Source organism: Natrix helvetica (genome assembly GCF_964273705.1).
Source record: "Natrix helvetica genome assembly, chromosome: 5".
In the NCBI taxonomy this organism is placed as follows: Eukaryota; Metazoa; Chordata; class Lepidosauria; order Squamata; family Natricidae; genus Natrix; species Natrix helvetica.
This window is the reverse complement of record NC_138551.1, coordinates 13,751,600-13,775,342: the sequence shown is the minus strand read 5'-3', so window position 1 is coordinate 13,775,342 and position 23,743 is coordinate 13,751,600. Positions and strand designations below refer to the sequence as shown.

General features: G+C 44.2%; 1 protein-coding gene across 2 annotated transcripts in view; it reads left to right on the top strand.

Moving 5' to 3' along the window:
* Window positions 1–221: 221 nt before the first annotated feature.
* Window positions 222–23,743, top strand: part of KCNMB2 (potassium calcium-activated channel subfamily M regulatory beta subunit 2) — a 372,211-nt gene continuing 348,689 nt past the window's right edge. The window contains exon 1 of one of the 2 annotated variants that reach the window (XM_081954243.1): window positions 222–258. The gene's annotated coding sequence lies outside the window, so the exon portion shown is untranslated. The remainder of the gene's footprint in view (window positions 259–23,743) is intronic. The other variant, XM_081954244.1, reaches the window with a different exon arrangement.

Here is a 23,743-nt window from a genome sequence, read left to right as displayed (position 1 = left end):
GATGTCGGTTTAAAGAGAGTTAGTGGCACGAAAAGGCTCGGGAAAGGGGGATCGGGAGCGCGATCAACAGCTGGTGGCGGAGCAGGGAAAATTCCGCGGTGGTGGAAACTGGGAGTAGGGGGGGGGGTTGCGCTCAGGTGTTACCCACCACCCACCTCCCCCCTCGCAGCCGCCGCCGCCGCCTTTGCTTTTTTTCCTCCCCGCCGTGTGTTGCTTGTGTGGCTTTCCCAAGAAACGAGGATGTGACAAGTCTCCGAGGTAGGAATCGTCGTGGCGGGGAGAAACAAAAGGCGTCTCGGCTTTGCGGGATCCCGCGAGGTGCGGGCAGGCACGGCAAATGCCAAGCCCCCGCGCCCCCACCCCCAGAAAGGGGGAGAACGGCGGGGGGATGCGGACGGTGGTCGCTGGTCGCGAAATGAATATTTCGGGAGGTTTGTGGCTTGTGTAACGGGACTCCCTCCGTCTTCAGTTAGGGTTGCGAGGGCTGGAGCGCCGCGATGGGGCTGGAGGCCAAGGTAGACTTCAGTCCTAGGTCTTCCTGGCTGCCCTCTGGGGGTCAACCAGGGTTCTCCCGCCGGTCCGATGCGGGAACCCTAATCTTGGCCAACGGGGTCGTGGGAAGGCAATGGGGAGAGTCGGATGGAGAGCCAACGGAATAGTGGCTTGGAAAGACTTAGCTACCCTCTCCCTTTTGAAGGGAGATTGGGGATAGGTCAAAGGTGAGGTCACCTGGAGAGGTTTCTCCTCCCATAGGATAGCTCCCTTGTTTCTGAGTTTGGGTTGGGAGCAAGCTGAGCTTGGAGGGAAGTTATGGGAGCAAAGGGGGTGGGATAGGAGGGGAATCTATTGAGAGTCTCCAGAGTCCAGGTGTAGGGCTGATCTACTACTCCCCTGCAGGTCTCACTTGAAATGGGAAAATAGACTGAGGACAAGAATTTGGGGGTATCCTGAGGATTTTGCTCTGGGACCCAATTCTTTGGATTACAGTTGGAGAAGAAGAATTTGTGTCATGACAGGTTTGAATCAACTTGATAGGAATGGGATGTGGTAGCTAAAATACTACATTCACCATCCATCCATTCCTTTCTTTCCCTCTTCCTCTTCCTCACCTTCTTCCTCCGTTCAGCCTTGGATAGAGGCAAGATCCTTTAACCGTGGTCTTAAGCCCCTTCTGTTTTCAATCCTAGAACTCGGCTTATAAATCCATTCGCTGTCAATCCAAAAGACTGTCACTGACCATGTGTAGTAGAACTTTGATATCAATAGTTTCTCCCTGAAATTGACTGGGTGCAAAGGCATCACAGGGACACGGTGGCTCAGTGGCTAAGACACTGAGTTTGTCGATCATAAAGGTTGGCAGTTTGGCCGTTTGAATCCCTAGTGCCTTGTAACGGAGTGAGCTCCCATTACTCGTCCTAGCAGTTTGGAAGCATGTAAAAATGCAAGTAGAAAAATAGGGATTGCCTTTGGTGGGAAGGTAACAGCGTTCCCTGCGCCTTTGGCGTTTAGTCTTGCCAGCCACATGACCATGGAGATGTCTTCGGACAGCACTGGTTCTATGGCTTTGAATTAGAGATGAACACTGCCCCCTAGGGTTGGGAACAACTAGCACATATGTGCGAGGGGAACTTTTACCTAAAGGCATCACAATTTGTGAGAAGAAGACAGCCCTAATTTTAGATCAGAAAATCACCATCGTGGACAGGAAAATAAGAGACAAAACTCACCTCCCTTCCACACTGTCTTTTCAGTGAATCTAACTGTAAAGTACTTATGGGAAAAATTTGGTCTTCCATTTAGGTAAATGCAATAGATGATTACTCCTGCAGGACAGGGGGAGAGTCTTTCCAAGGGGGTTTTAATCAAAACCTTTTGCCTCTTGGCCTCCCTTGTTGTTCTTTATGATATTGTTGAGCCATGGCTGCAATGGAGTGGTGTTGGAAGTGTCAACTTGCACCATAAATCTGATTTACTTGTTTTCCATAAAGAAGGCACGATCTTGTCTCTTGAATTTAAAAAAAAAAATGATCAGAAAATGAGGTAGTGCTTGGTGAGTCACCTGGTAAAAGTAGATGATAAAGTGGATCCTTAACTACAGATAGTCTTCAATCTACGGTCATTTGTTTGTAAGTTGTAACCAAAGTTACAACAGCATTAAAAAAAGTGACTTACAACTGGCTCTTGCATTTACGACTGTCACAGTATCTTCCCAGTTGAAGTTCTCTTAGTCAAAATTCAGGTGCTGACATGCATTTACAGTGGTAGTCGTGTGTTTGGCTCATGTGATCACCATTTCTGACCTTCCCAGCTGGCTTCTGATAGAGGAAGTCAGTGAGGGAAGCCAGATTCTCTTAATGACCGCATGATTGCCTTAACAACCATAACAAAAAAAGGTCATAAGCCTGGGTACAACTGAATTATAACAACTGCCTTGCATAGCAACAGAATGTTTGATTCCAATTGTAGTTGTAAATCATTGACCTCCCGTCATTAAACTACTTGTATAGCTGTCTGTGTAGTTTCTATGATTAGTAGGACAAGTCAAGCTTTTCTAATCCAACTTACTCCAATTGCATTGGAAAACAATCATGAGATTGGCTGGGAATTCTCAGTGTTGTGGTCCGAACAAATCAGAAGAGCCCCAAGCTTAGGAAGATGGATGTAGATGGACAAGTTCCATTTTATTTTGATGCCACGGATCCTATAAGGAGCTCATGGATTGCACTGGTAGTCCATGAGAAAATTTTGATACTCCGCAGAAAAATTATTCACATTTTTTATATTGCACTAAATCAGGGGTCCTCAAACTATGACCCCTGGGATGGATACATGCAATGGCTGTTTGTATTGCTGCAGAGAGTCTCCCCCTTCAGACTTTTTGTGTGGGTTGGAGGGGGGCAGAAATACTGACTTGGGGTCTGCTTCAGCCTCCTGGTGTGGGGCTTTAGGCAAAGGCCGGAAGGAACGCCGCTGGTGGCAAAGAGCCAGAGGGCCTTGTTCCAGGGGGACTGTATCATGGCCTGGTACTGGCTGACCATCTCAGCCCGCTGAGCCACCAGGCGCCGGTACCTGCCCTTGCACTCCAGCAGGTCTTCCCTCTGCTTGGAAAGCCTATGCTCGTAGTCCTCGGTGAGGTACTTTTGCTGAGCCTCCTTCTCAGTCAGATCCAATTTGAACTGAGCCAGCTGTTTTGCCAACTCTTTCTCATAGTGGCTGCTTAGCTCCAACAACTACTTCTTGTTGGGGTCTTAAGGAGCCCAAGCAGGGAGGTGAGTAGTGGCTGGGAGGGGAGGGGCAAGTAGAGGTGCCCCTTGACATGAGTAACATTGAGTTATCTACACCCACCCAGTCACCTGGCCACCTAGCCACGCCCACCCAGCCAGTCATTAGGCAGATCATATTAGTGGTCCACGGGATTTAAAATTATGAATTTAGTGGCCCCTGAGGTCCGAAAGGTTGGTGACCCTTGGATTAGATGTTTCGACCCATCTAGAATCAGCCATTGAAGTTGATAGCTGAGCAAAGGATTCAATCGTGAGCAGATCTTTCTTTATGAACTGCAATTCAGCCAGAATGAAGGAAAGGGCTAATTTGATCCGATTGCCAAGGGTCAGCCTGGACATTCTTTCCCATAAGGTTTGAAACCCATGGTCAACAATGCAGATTGACTTTCTGAATTTCAGTCCACTGTCATTCCTTTTCAAGAAGACACACACAATGCACTTTGTCAAACTTTGTCCCCCTTGCAACGCTCAAGAGAAATATAAGACAACGTGAGTTGCTGGACAAAAAAAAGTCAAGCACCTGCATTTTCTATTCAGTGCATGATTTTTGCATTAAGTTGCAAACCTGTCACAAGCTGGGCTATGTCACACAATCCGTATTCGTATGGGTCAGCTTCTTTGGCACTGAGGCAGCAAACTTAAATTGTTGTTCTTGTTTATTATTTTTCAGCAAAGGAAAGAAAACCAAAAGGGTAGTAGAACTTAAGAGAGTTAAGGGATCTAGTAGCATATTCTATTTACAATCTCATCCCCCTAAATTCAGTATTATGTGACAACGATGGGAGCATGTCCACTTGATGCCTACTGATTCCTTTCAGCACCAGACAGCATCTCCATTGACCAAGGGTGTTGGATGTTTGGAAAAGGTCATCCCACTTTATTTTTATTTCATTTAGTTTGTCAAACATGTAAAAAATAACAGGTATAAGTGTAAACGTAAGTGTGAACACAGTAAATGGGTACGAATAAATGGAGACAGTAGGACAGGGACGGAAGGCACGCTGGTGCTCTGATGCAAGCCTCTTTACAGACCTCTTAGGAACAGACCTCAATAAAATTATTGAGATCAACAGTAGACAGTCTTAGGTTAAAATTATGGGGATTTGGGGGTGTAACAACAGGTAGTGCATTCCAGAGTTAGGGTTAGGCATTCCAGGCATTGACCGCTCTGATGCCAACGTCGTATTTTCTGCAATCGAGTTTGGAGCGGTTTACCTTGAGTTTGTATCTATTGTTTGCTCGTGTATTATTGTGGTTGAAAGTGAAGTAGTCGTTGACAGGAAGGACGTTGTAGCAGACAATTTTGTGTACTACGCTTAGATCAAACCTGCTGCTAAGTGAGAAATTTGTTAAATGAGTTTTGCCCCATTTTATGACTTTTCTTCCTTAAGTGAATCACTACAGTTGTAACTTTTAGGTCAGGCCGTAAGCGGCGTAGCTCTAGGTTTTCCAAGCCCAAAATTTCAAACCTGGTGGCATAGGGTATATCAGGGGTGGCGAACAAGTTCGACAAAAAGAGCCAAAATTTTAAACTGTGAGAGTCAGAGAGCCACACCACGCAGTGACCTGCCAAAACAGACAAACACTCACACAAAAGCATATAATTTTAACAATAATATATTAAACACATAATATAACATGCTCAGTCAGGTGTTTTTGTTATAAATTTTTATAAACCCATTAGAGCTGCAACGGAAGGCAACGGAAATATTTTTAGACACAAAGCTTTTGACAAGTTAAAATTCACAGTAAATGGAATAATCTCTACAATCTTTTAATATGGAAAGTCAAAGGCAAGGATGGGCATTTTCTCTTTTATTATTTATAATTGGTTAGGACAGGGGTGTCCAAACTTGGCTGGGGAATTCTGGGAGTTGAAGTCCACAAGTCTTAAAGTTCCCAAGTTTGGACACCCCTGGGTTAGGAGGTCCTGGCGGGCCAGAACTGAAAAGCTAAACAAATATTTCAGCTAAAGATTCAGGTAGAAAGAGATACAAGATGAAATGCTATGCAAATGATATAGTAGTAATGATTATGCAAACACAAAGCTCCATAAGATACTAATGGCAGAATCCAAAGATTTTTGGCTACCTTTTAGAGATAAAAAATTAAATGAAAAGTAAGATAATAAGGCATTCAATTTCCAATGAAAAAAAAAACATGAAAAGGGGGATTGGGATATGAGAAAAATATAGTGAAATATCTAGAACTCTTATTTAATAGGATATAATAAGAATACATTTGAAAACAATTATAACAAATTATTGAATGAAATGAACAATTCCTTGAAACTTAGATATTATCTAAGAAATGTTTTATTCCAAATGGCACCAACTGGAAGCTGGGTGGTGGGGTGGGGGAGCAAGATTCAAAATCATACAAGACTCAAAAGAAAGATATAGAGGAGCAGCATTTCTTAATCTTAGACTGGATTACAAAGCAAATTGTCTTAATCTTATTTAAAGATAAAATTGAACAATCACCTCTGTGGTCCCTTCCAACCCTGTGATTCTATGGGTTTGGTATATCTACAAATGATTGGCAGATCACCAATCTTTTCCAACTTCCAGTATTTTAAGTTAAATGAAATGTTAAAAATTTAGAAAGATCTCTGCCATAGCCACCATTCTGATAATTGCTTGTCTTTTAACTTCAGTATAATGATTAATTCATTGCACTTGAATTAATCTATTTCCTTGGACACTTTGATCTCTAGTAACTAAGATATAAGTTTGTATTTTTTAAAATATAGAATACTTGATTCATGATGAGGTGCAATAGGTGACTGACAGTACTGCTACAACCTTCCTCTGACTACTTAGCATTTTATTCTGATTAGCAAAGTTCAAGTTCTAAGGGCTGGTTTTTTTGTATTTTTTTAAAAAAGTGGACTCCACAACCCAAAGTCTCCATTCCCCTAATTATTACCCATCTTCCACTTCATCTTAACTTAAGACTTCATCTTAACTTAACACGCGGCTCGCGGCCAAAGTGAATGAGGCTTTTTGCCTCTTACCATTATTTAGTATACTGTGGCTCGGATCGCGTGCTAAACCCGGAAGTACGGTCGTCGCGTCGTCGCGTCGACCGTACTTCCGGGTTTAGCGCGCGATCCGAGCCACAGTATACTAAATAATGGTAAGAGGCAAAGAGCCTCATTTATTTTGGCCGCGAGCCGCGTGTTCGCCACCCCTGGGGTATATCATCTGAATAACAGAATAATAGGGTTGGAAGGGACCTTGGGGATCTTTCTAGTCCAACCCCCTGCTCAAGCAGGAGACCACATAGCATTTCAGACAAATGTTTGTCCAATCTCTTCTTAAAAACCTCCAGTCATGGAGCACCAACAATTTCTGGAGGCAAGTTGTTCCACTGATCAATTGTTCCCACTATCAGGAAATTTCTCCTTATTTCTAGGTTGCTTCTCTCCTTGATTAGTTTCCACCCATTGCTTCTTGTTCTGCCTTCAAGTGCTTTGGAGAACAGGTTGTTCCCCTCTTCTTTGTGGCAGCCCCTCAAATAGGGTCACCCCTAGTTCTAATTTGGAGCACTTCTTAACTGCCAACGAATGAGTCGGAGATGTTGGGTAGGAAGACGCATTGAAAATATTTTCTTCATGTGGAAAGGAGGAGTAATAGGGATAACAATTGAGATCCAGTGAAAAGGAAAGCATCTTCTATTCTGCTGGGTACAAAACATGGGATGTTACCTGAGAATAAATTGCTGCAGGTGGTCCCCATCTTACGATGAGTCACTTAGCAACTGCTTGAAGTTCTGACAACCCTGACTTGGGACACAGATTCAAAGTTTTGACAGTGAGGCCCTCCTGTGGTCATGTGACCACACTTTGGTTGCTCAGCAACTGCGCCACATTTATGGCTGTTTGTAGTGTCCCATGGTCACATGACTGTATTTTATAATGGTTTTGCTAGAAGCTAGCATTTACTTTGATTTTGGAGCAAATCTGTGCCCATTGGTTCGTTTAATGACCACGATGTTTGCTTGACAGCCACAGATTTCCTTAACGGCTGCCCTCAAAATTTGTAAAATTGGGTTGATCATGTGACCAACTAATTTTAGGACCATCGTAAGTTACAGTTGAGATGGGCCAGCTCCATTAGGGTCGTTACTCAAGGACTACCTGTACTTGCATTGAAGTACAGCAGAGCTGGGTTTCTGCCGGTTTGCCCCGGATTGGGCGAACCGGAAGTGGCGGCGGTAGGAGGCTCCGCCCACCCACCCGGATGCTTCTGCGCATGCACAGAAGCATTGCACGAGCGCACACGAGCGAACCGGTAGTAAAATAAATTGAAACCCACTAGTGGAGTACAGGATGTGGAATGAGCTCTTTTTCTAGTCCAATGAACTCAACCGTAATCCTCAAAAGTTTGTGTAGCTATGTATTTGTTTAATAATAGGTGTCGCAAGACTGTTCATTGCTTCTTTGGAAATGTTTTTCCTTAAACAGGTTGTTTAAGGTAAAAAGTTCCCAATTCTGGTTAGAAGCATGGCTTTCATCAAAATTTCATTAAGTAAAATATTGCTGTACTAGGACCAGTCCTCCATAACTTGATTTCACATGTTATGACTAATAGATCCTTTAAGGGGGAATTTTATTGCACTGGAGTCTGCTCTAGGTATAATTTAGAGAACAAGGCAAAAGTATTGCTGTTACGATCAACTAGGAATATTCATTGTAAGAATAAATGTCAGGACGGCACTAGCAACTGTAAACATGGTATGTAAGTACTGTTTTCTTTCACTTCCATAATTTATAACGAAGTCAACCCGGCATATTGGCTCTGTAATTCTGAATCAATGCACAGATTTTCGTAAGTAACTCACCATAAATGGTACACCGTGATAAGATTTTAAAAGGTTATTCTTCCTTGCACCTATTACATCTTGTTTAAAATGCATTACCGTTCTTTTCAATTGAACGTCCCCCCCACTTGTTGCTTCCACATCCTCTGTTCCCCACTTGTGAGCGAAGCTGTTTATATAACAAGGAAAAGGGGTTAATCGCGAAATGTCAATGGTGCAGCTTTCAGTCATGAAAACAGATAGTTGAGTGGCAAATAAAAAGCCTCAGACATTGTTTAACTTTGCCTTATGTAAGTTTTCTCTTTTATCCTGATCATTTTAGTCCGGCTTACCACGGGCTCTTGGTAGGGAGAAGAGGTTTCAGCCAGGGAAAACAAAGAACTGAGCAATGTGGAGGAGAGGCATTCTATAAATAAAGAGTCTGGCTGAGAGAGATCATGTTCCCAAATATTTCATAGCCTTGAGTTTTGTTCTGTTTAAAATTTTGCATATTTGATCAACTACGGAGTGGGAAGAGATAAGAGATAGGTAAGTGTAAATACCACCTATTCGGCTAAAGGCAGGGTAAATGTTTGCCCAGCCCTGGTTTCCACTGATCTATCTGAATCTTTGAGATTTAAAGACGATCTTGAAAGAGATTTATAGTTGTTTTAATAAAGGGAGGGGGGAAGAGATAGAGTGTTTTCTTACTCAGCACGTTAGCAGCGCCTGATGAAATTAATTGGCGGTAGGCAGCCGCTAGACAGAAAATCAAAATTTATCCCTGCTGGCATTTCCAGTGACTGATTAGGCACTGCTCCCAAATTTCCTTTAGACCCCGAGTCTGCATATCTATATTTCCAGGATGGATATGATTGAGTGCTGCTTGCAATAAGGAAAGAGGAGAGCATCAGCAAATGGCATCTCAGCAGTGGACCTGAACAGCCATTCAACAAGCTTCTCTCTCCATCACCCAGGTCTACTTTGCTAGCAGATGACAAGCTGTCACTCACATCACCTTTTCCATTGGCTATGCTGGCTGGGTTGCTGGGAATTGTAGTTCTGCAACATCTGATGGCTCAGAGGGCACCCATTCTTTCCATTCCATGCTGGGTATTATTGTTTGGTATATCACAAAACTTTGAGAATAGGTAGGTAGGTAGATGAGAGAGAGATATGAGAGAGAGAAATTATGGATGGATGGTCCCTGGTGCTTTCTGAGCTTGTTTATTTTCTTGCTGATGTTCCATTACCCTAATTAACTAATTAATTGTTTTGCTGTCAACTGTAACTTCAAATAGTTTCTAAACAAATGGTTGTAAATCAAGGATTACCTGTACCACAGGACAGTGGTGGAATTCTGTGCATGCAAAAGACCTTTATAAAGAGCATGTGGTTGTGTAGAATTGCGTAGCTATGGAGGCATGTAGAGGTTGAGGTACTAACTTTCACTGAAGCTGTAGCATCTGCAGAAGAAATCTTGAGAGCTTCATCACTGAAAGCTTTCAAGAAGAGACTGGACTGCCATCTGTCAGAAATGGTGTAGTCTCCTGCTTGGGGGGGTTGGACTAGATGACTTATGAGGTCCCTTACAACTATGTTATTCTACATATATATTTCCTCTGCTTTATTTTCTGAACTGTTACTGTGAGCATAAGGCTTCATTCACAAAAGAAAGCAAGTCCCTGCATAAGAGATTTGTTGTCTAAAATGTGTTATATTGAAGAGAGCCCAGCTTTTCTTGATTTTACTCTTTCTCATCCCTGCTAAGCATATAATCATATTTGCCTCCTCCATTTCTTTGGAAAATTTGGAAGGAAGGTTTGGAAAGAAAAGAAGGAAGGAAGAAAGGAAGAAAGGAGGAGATATTACAGAGAAATGTGTAACTTTTTCAGAAATTACAAGACATTCTGTCTGCCTTGTTTGAGTGTAAACCTCATCTTTTTCCTATGGCTTCCACAACACAAGGCATCTTCTAGATTGTAAAATGGGGAAAGATAAACTTTTTATTTATTTATTTATTTCATCAGGCATGTATTAAATTACACATATAAGTATAAACATGTTTTGAATACATGAAATGGATACGAATAAAAGGGAACATTAGGTCAGCGACAGTAGGCGCTTATGGTGGTCTTATGCACGCCCCTTACAGACCTCTTGTTCATGTATGTATGTATGTATGTATGTATGTATGTATGTATGTATGTATTATTTACTTACTGATAACATTCATCTGTACATCTGGCACTTTGCAGAACAAAAGAGATCAGGCATCCATCAGAAAAAAATACTTGCAATGCAAAATTCAATTCAGGAAAGAAAGAAAAGTCGATTCAAGGGTAAACTGGAAAGCAAGACAGATTTGCTTTCTAAGTTTAAAGGCAGAGATACTTTTGAGATTTATTTCATTTCTGGGCGACTCTGTGTCTTTTTGTTGGCAACAGGACAAAACTGTTCTGTTTCTGCCTTCAGTCGCCATGATTTCCAGGAACTGTTCCTGGAACTACTTTTCCCTAAGCAATAACCACACCTGACCCAGCTTCACTTTTCAAGAATAGCCAAGGTTGATGCTTCCTTGCATACTAAATGGACAAGTAAGGAACAAAAACCAAAGCTCTAACATTAAATCCTCCCGGTCTGCTCCTTTTAATGCACTGCGTAAGATTAAGTTGTTTGTAAATCCACAGATAAGGTGACTGGGGAAAGTAATGCATTCAACTGATTATTCTATAGTACTTTCTAGAACAGCTGGATTCCGGGTGCCATAATCTCCATTGCCCATGCTGGCTAAAGATAAGGATTTAAATTAAGTGTGGCTGGTGGGGAATTCTTCACAACTACTCAAACAATTCCAGTTCTTCCTTACCATACTTTCATGGTGGGTAGTAGCAAGCTAAAAAAGAACTTTGCTAACAGAACAACATTGTTTCTGTAATAATTTGTGTTTCATCCAATATAATATGGTCTCTCTTTTTATTGTTGGTTGGCTTAGATCTCCACGCTTGTGCTCACATCTTGAAAAATTAGCAGTTCTACATTGCTCATCTATTCAAGTTTACCGGACTTGGTTCATACAATTTTTTTTCAAATCAGTGTTGACTCCTGGTGACTACCTGGACAAGTCCCTATAGTTTTCTGAGGTAAAATTAAAGGTTCCCCTTCATAGCACTTCTAAAAATAGACTAGAATAGAATAACAAGAGTTGGAAGGGATTTTGGAGGTCTTCTAGTCCAACCCCCTGCTTAGGCAGGAAACCCTACACCACTTCAGAAAAATGGTTATCCAACATCATCTTAAAAACTTCCAGTGTTGGAGAATTCACAACTTCTGGAGGCAACCGGTAGTAAAATAAATTGAAACCCACTAGTGGAGTACAGGATGTGGAATGAGCTCTTTTTCTAGTCCAATGAACTGAACCATAATCCTCAAAAGTTTGTGTAGTTATGTATTTGTTTAATAATAGGTGTCGCAAGACTGTTCGTTGCTTCTTTGGAAATGTTTTTCCTTAAACAGGTTGTTTAAGGTAAAAAGTTCCCAATTCTGGTTAGAAGCATGGCTTTCATCAAAGTTTCATTAAGTAAAATATTGCTGTACTAGGACCAGTCTTCCATAACTTGATTTCACATGTTATGACTAATAGATCCTTTAAGGGGAATTTTATTGCACTGGAGTCTGCTCTAGGTATAATTTAGAGAACAAGGCCTGTTTCTGGTATTTCCTGTACTTCTGGTATGCCTCCAGAGCCTCCATGAAGGCCCTGCACTTACCTGGCATCCAAAATGGGCTGCGTAGAAAGTCCTGGGAGGGGCAGGCGTGGTCAGCCAATCCTTTCAACTACCGGTTCGGTGAACCAGATTAAAATTAACATCCGGTTTGCCGGAACCTGTCTGAACTGGCTGAATCCCACCCGAGCCCTAATGGTAAAGACCACAGAAAACCAGGTGGCAATATTGTGGTGCCCATGGACAGAGATAGGAGAAGTTCTGTTTTGCAAAATATTGGGGTTAACAGGTACATTTGCTATGGTTTCTGTCTGAAAATGGTGGAAGGAATGCACTTTTGTTATTTGTTGGCTTGCAGCCAAGTTTCAACAGCACAATCCCAGGAAGCTTCAGAGAAAGAGAGAAAAAACACCCCTACCGTCTACATACGGTAGATAAGCTAGAAAATTGGACGCTCATATTTATACATTTGTATAAATGTATGAGCAGATTTCCCCCCCCCCCACTCTGCATTTATGGTTTTTTCAAGCAGTCTGCAGGAGGCCTTAAGTATATGTAGAATAGAAGGAAACGAACCAAGAATTATTGGTAGAAGTACATCAGATTCATTTTCTAACTCTTTGCTTTTCTTTAGCCTGTATTGCTTCACACCTGTCCAAGATGTAAAATAAGCTGCTTGTTTTCATTATATTATATTGGGCAGCATGGTGGCCCAGCGGTTAAGACGCTGGGCTTGTCAGCTGGAAAGATGGCAGCCCGAGTTCGAGATCTGAGCGCCATATGATGGGGTGAGTTCCCATCCTCATCCCAACACTTGCCAACATAGCAGTTCGAAAGCATGCAAATGTGAGTAGATAGATAGGTACCACTTCGATGGGAAGGTGACAGCATTCTGTGACATCATGCTGGCCACATGTCCACAGATATGTCTCTGGACAGCATTGGCTTAATGGCCTTGAAACAGAGATGAGCACTGCCCCCTAGAGTCGACAATGACTAATGGAATTAAATCCACAAAACTCCTTTCATTATATAGCAATGGATCAGGGGTGAAATTCTACTGGTTCGGACCGGTTTGCCGGAAGTGGTAGTAAAAAAATGCTACTGGTTCAGGTGAACTGGTATTTCCGACGATCAGCTGTGATGCACGGTTTATATTAGCTAGGAAGCAGGATTTCCTGCTGTCTAGTTACTCTAAATCGCGTGGCACAGTGGATTCTCCCCCCCTCACTGTTCCACTTACTTTTCAGGTGTGCTCAGTAGCAGGCTCCACCCACCCATCCATTTTTAATGCTCTGTGCATGCGCAAAAGGTCCTGCGCATGCACGGAAGTGCACACATGCTCACATTTGCAAACTGGTAACGAAGGTAAGTAGATTTCACACCTGCAATGGATGATATGATAGCCTGTCACAATCTATAATGCAACTAGCTTTCTTTAACGCAGAGAAGGCAGCACTACTTTTTCCAATGGAGTGAGATACTTGGAGTCTGGCAAGTAAAGCAATAAAAAGTATCTGAAAAAAACCCTAGTACATTGCTTTACAGGGGGAAAAAACAGCACATTGAAATGTCAAGCTGTTTTAATTTTGTATCCCAAATAAGGAAGATGTTTATATTGCCAGAAGATGGGATGAATTTAAGTTTGATCTATACTTTTTTATGACTTCGCCTGAAACTAAAAGGTGATATAAAATTAAATCCTTCCTTCCAGCCTGCTTCATTTAATATACTGTGTAAGGTTGTTTATAAATCCACAGATAAAGTGGCTAGAGAAATTAATACTCTCAATCGATTATCCTACAGTATTTTTCCAGAAGAGTTGGGTTTCTGGATGCTATAATCTCCATTGCCTCGTGCTGCCCAAAAATAAGAATTGAAATTAAATGTGACTACCCTGTTCCCCAAAAATAAGACCTCCCCGGATAATAAGCCCAATCAGGCTTTTGAGTGCATGCACTAAAATAAGCCCTCTCTGAAAATATTGCAACACAGCAGCAGCCATGAGGTGACCACGCTCGCTGCCTCTTGCGGCTGAAAAATAATAAGACCTCCCTGAAAATAAGGTCAAGTGCTTATTTCGGGGGCAGGGAAAAACAGTAGTGAGGAAATTTTCACAACTACTCAATACAGTACCTATATCTTCTTTACCAAAGTTCCATTGTGGTTACAAGCAAGCTATGCAAAGGACTTTGCTAACACAACATCATTTCTGTAATAATTTGTGTTTCATCCAATATATGTGGTCTCTTTCTCATTGTTGGTTGGCTTGGATCTCCATGCTTGTCCTCACGTCTTGAAAACAGTTCTACATAGCTCATCTATTCAAGTTTACCTGACTTGGTTCACACCCATTTCTTCAAGTCAGTGTTGACTCCTGGACAAGTCCCTGAAGCTTTGTTAGTGGTTTGTTATTGCCTCCTTCCTACAGATGAGAGAACTGATCCAGGGTCACCCAGCTGGTTTTGTGTCTAAAATAGGACTAGAACTCACAGTCTCCTGGTTTCTAACTTGGTTTCTTAACCAGCACACCAAACTGGCTCACATCAACTAGATCAGAGGTGTCAAACTCAAGGCCTGCGGGCCAAATCCATCCCATGATGTGCTTAGATCTGGCCTGTGGGACTGCCCTGGAAACAGCGGACTGGCCCCCAGTGCCTCGACCCCAGCCCAGCCCTGCCAGGTGCTGTTCTATAACTTGGTGGCAACCATCCGGGCCAGGACGCAGTCAACTGTATGTTTGCAGGGCTTCCCTGAAGCCTGTGAGTGGCCACCCCCTCCTCACCCCACTGGACGCACACTGCAGACAATGGATCCCCCAGCCCCACCCAGGCCACCACAGGTGTCCCCCAATGTGAGCGACATCGAGCGACAGCGTGTTCGCCAAACGTGAGCAGCATTCCCCACCCTGGCCACATCCACCCAGTCAGCTGCGGCCCCCCAGCCCCCCGAGGTCAACCACAACCCTGATGTGGCCCTCAATGAAATTGAGTTTGACACCCCTGAATTAGGCCATGTTAAATCATAATATGGGTATAGCATTGTTGTATAAATTACATTAAGCCATTTCATTAAGTCACACTTGGCACACTGGGTGAAGCATTTATAAAACCAAAAAAAAAGTATTAGGAGCTATTTTTTTTAATTCCTGAAAGTCTCCAAACTGAGCCCTTTGAGTTAAAATTAAAGGTTCCCTTCACACATATGTGCTACTCATTCCTGACTCTGGGGAGCAGTGCTCATCTGCGTTTCAAAGCCAAAGAGCCAGCGCTGTCCGAAGACATCTCCATGGTTAGGTGGCTGGCATGACTAAACGCCGAAGGTGCACAGAATGCTATTACCTTCCCACCAAAGGTGGTTCCTATTTTTCTACTTACATTTTTACCTGCTTTCGAACTGTTTGGTTGGCAGAAGCTGGGACAAGTAACGGGAGCGCACTCCATTATGCAACACTAGGAATATGAACCGCCGAACTACTGACATTTCTGATCGACAACCTCAGCGTCTTAGCCACTGAGCCACCGTGTCCCTTTGAGTTAGGTGAAGTCAAGAAACAGAAGCAGAAGGGATTCTGAAAATGTTTATTTTTTTATTTATTTACTGAAAAGAATTATATGAACTTTTATCTTAAGCAACGCTGGGTGGCTCGCAGCAACCGTAAAACTAATAAACAGAACAATCATAAAAATAAAACCAGTAAAAAATAAATTGTTGTTAAATTAATATTGTTGTTGTAGGATAGAATAACAAACTCTTGAAAGCCTATCAAGGTTTCTTTCGGTATAGAAAATAAAAGCAAGGTTGTTTATTCTGAATTTCTTTATCATACTTTTCTCTTTCCCAGAACTGTGTGATCGTTTCCTTTAATAATTTTCTCATTCTTTCTTCATTCCCACGGCCAGGTGTACGTATCTTCATGGTAGATAAGTACATAGGTTCAATTTTTTCCTCTACCGCTCAGTCAGTCTCTTTATGTTGATTGGGAAGGTTTCTAATTCAACAACTTCAAACATCTTCAGCTGAATACCATTTCAGAGCATTGCATGACAAGGAATTTTTGTATGCATGACTATTGAGTTCCCCAAGGCCACAGCAGGATCAAGATATTGGCAAGCTCTGTTGTTTATTGCCTTGATTTACTTGTCTGTGATGCATTATGCGGGATCAACTCATACTGCAGTTTGTATAATGATGACATTTCCTTATCTTAATTGGGAGGCATAATCTGGAATAAACACTAGATGGCAGCAGAGGGGTAGACATTTCTGCCTCTCACCGCTAGCACAGTGACCGCTAACCTTTTTGTGTCACATGACGAAAGTACACCCATAATGCAATGAACGTGTGACGCCCCTCCCCTGTGCATGCATGTGAGACACCCCGGCCCCTCCTGCGCATGCACTTGAATCTCCTGCATGTGCCGCGCCCGCTATGCATGCAACGCAGAGACCAGAATATCAGCTGGCCAGAGAGAGGCGCACATGCATGCACGGTGGAGCTGAACAGGGGGCGACGGCTGGCGTGCCCAAAGAGAAGGCTCTACATGCCCCCTGTGGCACACGTGCCATAGGTTTGCCATCATGGCCCTATATCTGTAATGGCGAACCTATGGCACAGGTGGCACGCGGAGTCATTTTTGCCTGCACAGCAGCCCTCAGCTCCGGCGCGCATGTGCATGCCACCCAGCTGATGTTTGGCATTCTGGAGGCCTTATACCATTCCAGACCAGCGGCTGTCCAGTCACTTCTTAAAAGCCGCCAGTGATGAAACGCCTACAACTTTTGAAGGCAAGCCGTTCCAGTGGTTAATTGCTCTCACTGTTAGGAAATTTCTCTTTAGTTCTCGGTTGGGATAATAATAATAATAATAATAATAATAATAATAATAATAATAATAATAATAATAATAATAATAATAATAATAATAATAATAATTTTTAATTTATTAGCCGCTCCCTCTCCAAAAAGGACTCGGGGCGGCGTACAATAAAACATATAAAAACATAAAAACATATGTGCAAACACATAAACATCCAAATCCACACATATACAAAGACATACATGCACGGAGGAGGTAACAATTACATCACATTAAGAATGTTAAAAAATCAGCCATTAAAATACCCCTTAATAATAACACAATTTAAAATTTAAAAGGACTGTCAGGAGGAATAAGAAAAAACTACGGTTGAGCCAGGCCAGATAATTGAAAAAGGTGGGTCTTCAGCTGTACACGGAAGGAGCGGAGATCGGAAGTAATCCTGATGTCACGGGGGAGGTCATTCCACAGGGCTGGGCCCATCACAGAGAAGGCTCTGCTCCTGGGTGTCGCCCCCCGACACTGTTTAGTGGACGGCACCCGGAGAAGTCCCTCTCTGAGCGGATTGGTCGTAGGGATGTATGGGGCAGGATGCGATCCCGCATGTAACTAGGTCCTGTGCCATGGAGTGCTTTAAAGATCGTAATCAAAACCTTGAAACGCACTCGATAGACTACAGGAAGCCAGTGCAGCTCGCGCAGGAGAGGATCTCTGCTTGATTAGTTTCCCTCCATTGATTAGTTGTTTCCATCCATTGGAGGGGCTTAGATGATTCAAAATGCCCTATTATTATTATTATTATTATTATTATTATTATTATTATTATCATCATCATCATCATCATCATCATCATCATCATCATCATCATCATCATCTTTCTCTGCTGCTACTTTCAATTAAATTGACAATTTAAGAAGGCATCTTCTAGCACTTGCATAGTTTTTAGTATCCCAGATATGATAGTCTGATAAAATCCCATATACTGTTCCAAATTCCCTTGCTCCACAACAATGATCTAATTTTGGAGGGGGAGCCGGACCTCGCGGGAATAACGGAAACCTGGTTGGGCCACGAGGGAGGTTTACCCCTCGTGGAAATGTGCCCACCAGGTTACCAAGCATTTCACCAGCCCCGGGCCCGGGGAAGGGGCGGTGGGGTAGCAGTGATTATCCGGGAGGACTTAGAGCCGAGGGAGTCCACTGTGCCACAGACGTCCAGATGTGAATCCCTTGTTGTGAAATGGGGCCCTGGGAGGCAGTTGGGCCTGCTGATAGTATACCTGGCTCCCCGCCATACATCAGCGACCCTGCCTGAGCTCCTCGAGCTGATCGCATCGGTGGCGGTTGAGACCCCCAAACTTCTAGTGATGGGGGATTTTAACCTGCCATTGGTGGGAGAAGCATCAGAGGGGGTTCGGGAGTTCATGGCTTCCACGATAGCCATGGACCTGACTCAAATGATTCAGGGCCCGACACACGAGGGAGGTCACACCTTGGACCTTGTTTTTGTCTCTAGCCAGTGGTTGAGTGATCTGGGAGGAGTGAATTTAACCATCACTCCTCTGTCATGGTCAGATCACTCACTCCTCCGACTTGACTTCCCTGGTGCTACCCCTCGCTGCGGGGAGGCGGAACCGGAAAACACTAGATGGTTCCGCCCCAGGCGCCTGATGGAACCAGATAGGTTCCAGACGGAGCTTGGGCCACCTCCTGCAGCCCTGACCCGCCCTCGGGTAGAGGACCTGGTGGCCGCGTGGAATAATGCGACTACCGGGGCCTTGAACCGGGTGGCGCCTTTGCGGCCTCTCCGGCGGCAACGATCCACCCTGGCTCCTTGGTTTACCGAGGAGCTAAGGGTGATGAAGCGCCGCAAGAGATGCCTAGAGAGTCGTTGGAGATCCTCCCGATCCGAATTTGACCGAGCACAGGTACGAGCCCATTTAAGGACGTACCTAGTGGCATTGAGAACGGCCAAACACCAATACTGTGCCGCTCTCATTGCATCCGCAGAGAACCGCCCTGCCGCCCTGTTTCGGGTGTCCCGCTCCCTTCTGTTTCAGAGGCCGCGGGAGGCCCCTTTACAGGGTAGGGCAGAGGAATTTGGGAAATATCTGCTGGATAAAGTCGCTCAAATCCGGAAGGATTGGGTCCCCTTCAGTGGCCCAGTCGAGACGCCAATGGCGAGTCTTGAGAAACCTTTTTGGGAGGAGTTTGACTTGGTTGTCATCGAGGATTTGGACAGATTGCGTGGACGACTGCGACCTACCACATGTTTACTGGACCCGTGTCCCTCCTGGCTTGTACTGGCATCCTGGGAGGTTACACGCGACTGGCTCCTGGGCCTAGTGAACGCTTCGTTGGGTGAGGGGTCTCTTCCGGCCGCCTTGAAAGAGGCGGTGGTGAGACCCTTGCTCAAGAAGCCTTCCCTGGACCCTACGGAGCTGGCCAATTATCGTCCTGTCTCCAACCTTCCCTTTTTGGCGAAGGTTGTAGAGAGTGTGGTGGCTTCTCAGTTCCCATGACATCTGGAGGAGAATGATTATCTAGACCCGCGCCAGTCCGGCTTTCGCCCTGGGCACAGTACAGAGACGGCCTTGGTCGCGTTGGTGGATGATCTCTGGAGGGCCAGAGATAGGGGTTGTTCCTCTATCCTGGTCCTATTAGACCTCTCAGCGGCTTTTGATACCATCGACCATGGTATCCTGTTGCACCGACTGGAGGGGTTGGGGGTCCGGGGCACCGTTTTGCGGTGGTTCGGCTCCTACCTCTCTGGCCGGACACAACGTGTGTTGGCAGGGGAGCAGAGGTCGACCCTAAGCCCCCTTACTTGTGGGGTGCCACAGGGGTCGGTCCTCTCGCCACTCCTGTTCAACACATACATGAAGCCGCTGGGTGAGATCATCCGTGGTTTCGGGGTGGGATATCATCTGTACGCTGATGATACTCAGCTATACATTTCCACCCCGAACCACCCCAACTAGGCCATCGAAGTGATGTCCCGGTGTGTGGAAGCCGTACGGGTCTGGATGGATGACAACCGACTCAAGCTCAACCCTTCCAAGACGGAGTGGCTGTGGGTTCCGGCCCCCCGGTTCAACCAGTTAATCCCATCTCTGGCCATTGGGGGCATTCAACTCGCCCCCGTGGAGCGGGCGCGCAATTTGGGCGTCCTCCTGGATGCCAGGCTGTCCATGGATGACCATGTGACAGCCGTGGCCAGGGGGGCGTTCCACCAGGTTCGCCTGGTGCGCCAATTGCGCCCCCTATTGGACCGGGACGCCCTACGCACAGTCACCCATGCGCTGGTGACGTCTCGCCTGGACTACTGTAACGCTCTCTACATGGGGCTTCCCTTGAAATGCACTCGGAGACTGCAGTTGGTCCAGAATGCGGCCGCGCGGGTGATTATGGGGAGTACTAAGTACTCCCATGTGACACCTCTCCTGCGCGAGCTGCACTGGCTTCCTGTGGTCTATCGGGTGTGTTTCAAGGTCTTGATTACGATCTTTAAAGCGCTCCATGGCTCAGGACCTAGTTACCTGCGGGATCGTATTCTGCCCCATACATCCCTACGACCCATCCGCTCGCACAGAGAGGGACTTCTCCAGGTGCCGTCCACCAGACAGTGCCATGGGGCGGCGCCTAGGAGCAGAGCCTTCTCTGTGGCGGGCCCAGCCCTGTGGAATGACCTCCCCCCGGATATTAGGACCACTACTGACCTCCGCTCCTTCCGTGTAAAGCTCAAGACCCACCTATTCCAAATAGCCGGCCTGGCTCAATCATAACTTCATAACGCTCCTATGGGTTTTTAATTCAGTAATTTTATTTAATGGGATTTTAAATTGTGTTTTTAATTGTCTTTCACTTATGAGTCTACCTCCTCCATGCACATGTATATGTCTTTGTTCTTTATGTATGTATGTTTGTTTTTATCTGTATTTTATCTGTTTTGATTGTACGCCGCCCCGAGTCCTTCGGGAGAGGGTTGCGGCTAATCAAATAAAATTATTATTATTATTATTATTATTATTATTATTATTATTATTATTATTATTATTATTATTATTATTATTATTATTAAACCAATGAGACATTTTTTGTGATAGCAGAACCTCCTTAGTTCTTCCTGGTTCTCCTCCAAAGTGTCATCGCTGTAACCACATCCTGGTTATGTTTTTCAATGTAAAACTCTCAGGCTGAGCCAGAGCAGGTGAGACCTAACTTTCTTCCATGGGTTTGATTTTAAACAGATTGAAACAGCCTTAAATGAGAGGTTGATTCCCAGAATATAGTAAAGGTAAAGGTTCCCCTTGCACATATGTGCTAATTGGTCTAGACCCTAGGGGGCGGCGCTCATCTCCTTTTCAAAGCCGAAGAGCCAGCGCTGTCCGAAGACGTCTCCGTGGTCATGTGGCCAGCATGACTAAATGCCAAAGGCGCACGGAACGCTGTTACCTTCCCACCAAAGGTGGTTCCTATTTTTCTACTTCCATTTTTACATGCTTTCAGACTGCTAGGTTGGGAGAAACTGGGACAAGTAACGGGAGCTCACTCCGTTACGTGGCACTAGGGATTTGAACCGCCGAACTGCTGACCTTTCTGATTGACAAGCTCAGCGTCTTAGCCACTGGGTGCATGAAGCGAACCGGTACCAGTTCGCATAGGAACCCACCCCTGACTCAGAAGTATGAAGCCTTAAGTCACTCTTTTCAGTGTGGTTGTAACTTCGAACACTCACTAAATGAACCGTTGTAAGTCGAGGACTGCCTGTATAGAAAGAAAACTGAAAATAAACATGTCTGTTCATCCATCCTTTCCTTCCTTCTCTTTTTCTTTCTACATAGCTCTTCATTTTTAAACCCCAAAGGATATTGTCTAACCTGCCTATACCTGTTAATATATGTCCAGGGCAGGCTGAGGTAAATTTTTATTTATATGCACATGTATCAAAACTCGCAGATGCTTAAATTTTAAAAGTGAGAGAAAGAGAATTTAAAAGTTTGCCTGGGAGAGAAAGTGAAATGGTGGGATTTACCGTTTCCGAGCTTTGCCTCTGACCTACAGCACAACCCATATGCAATCCTTCCTTCTTGCATTTTTCATGGCTTCTGTGCCCCTCAGGAGGGGCACTTAAGCGATGAAAAATGCAAGAAGGAAGAACTAGACATGGTGTGGATTTCAGAATCTTGAATTTCCCCCCATTAATGGTATACGAGCCCTTAGCAATGTGCCCTTCCCAGAAAGACCAGGAATGGATAGCGGTTAACGTCTCCTGACAGGGATCTTATTTTCTTATGTCTCAGGGTACAGCTGCTAAATGCAGCAAGTTATAGTTCACAGGTGGGCAGTTTGCGGCCCTACGGCCATATCCCGCCCTCAAACTCATTTCAGGTGGCTCTTGGTCTCCATTTAACACACACACACACACACACACAGAGAGAGAGAGAGAGAGAGAAAGAGAGAGAGAGAGAGAGAGAGGGAGAGAGAGAGAATTGCTCAGACTTCTGACAGGTTGTATCAAACTCCCTTGCTGTTGGGAGGCAGGGAAGAGGAAATCAGAATGGAAAATAAAATTATGGAAAATGTGTATCCTATCTACTTTGGATTCCATTGCCCTCATCCTCGCCCTCTGTGGTTTTCCTTTGAGGGAAATAAAATGCTACTCACTTCCCTGTACTTTGTAGCTGTATTCACTCATTTGAAAGCCAGTAGCCTGCATGGGCAAAATAAATTAATCCCACACTCTCACCAACACAGACAGAGCAAGCTTCTGTATATAAACAAGGAGCAAAACTGACACTCTCTGTCACTGATGATATCACCTAGTTGGGTAATGAAACGTCCACAAGAATATCACCAAGCTCAAAGAGCACCAAACATTTCAACCCTGAGCTACAAATATACTCTTCTACCGGCAAAACAAATTAAGATCAGTTTTAATCCCAGTGGGATTATTCTTATTATTTTAAAAATAAGTTGTTTAAGGGAAGTCTTAACGTGTGGTGCAAACGCAACCCATTTGGTTAGGTAAGGGTTCAGTGTATTATGGACACCCAGAAAATAGGCTAAATAGATTAACAAGTAACTAGATTAAGAATGCTATGTAAGGTTAGCTCAGGATTTCCCATCGACAAGAGTGTGTTCAGTGACCAGTCCTAGTATCTGTCAAAATTCCTTCAAAAAGTTAATTTAGCAAAAGATAAAGGTTCCCCTTGCACATGTGTGCTACTTGTTCCTGACTCTAGGGGGGGGTGCTCATCTCCGTTTCAAAGCCGAAGAGCCAGCGCTGTCCAAAGACAAAAGTCCCCATGGTAATGTGGCCGACATGACTAAATACCGAAGGTGCACAGAACGCTGTTACCTTCCCACCAAAGATGGTTCTTATTTTTCTACTTGCATTTTTTACCTGCTTTCGAACTGCTAAATTGGTAGCAGCCGGGACAAGTAATGGGCGCTCACTCCATTACGTGGCCCTAGGGATTCAAACCACTGAACTGCCGACCTTTCTGATTGACAAGCTCAGCGTCTTAGCCACTGAGCCACCATGTCCCTTTTAATATAGCAAAATAAAACTCCAAATAAACAATTTTTTGGGCTGCTCCAAAGAAGCTCATTTCTAAAGGAAATCTGGGAGCTGTTCTGACTGGTCATTCAGTTTTCCTACTTATGTATCAGATTTCTTTCACGCATGACTTACGACCAGAATTGGGCCCAACGTTTCTATTGCTTAAGCGAAGCATTTGGTAAGTGACTTGACCTCATTTTACAAACTTTCTTGCCACCGTTGCTAAGTGAAGCACCACAGTTAAGCTAGGAACACAGTTGTTAAGTGAGTGTGTCTTCCCCATTGACTTTGCTTCTAAGAAGGTCGCAAGAGATGATCACGGGACCCCAGGGCATTGCAGCTGTCTTAAATATGAGTTTGTTGTCAAACATCTGAATTTTGATCATATGACCGTAGCAATGCTGTAATGGTCATAAGTGTGAAAAATGGTCATGTCACTTTTTTCAGTGCCATTTCTAACTTTGGATGTAATGCTAGATCAGGTACAAATCAAATAGATTACCTTGATTAGGGTTAATCCAATACTTTGGTTAGGATGTTTGTGGATTT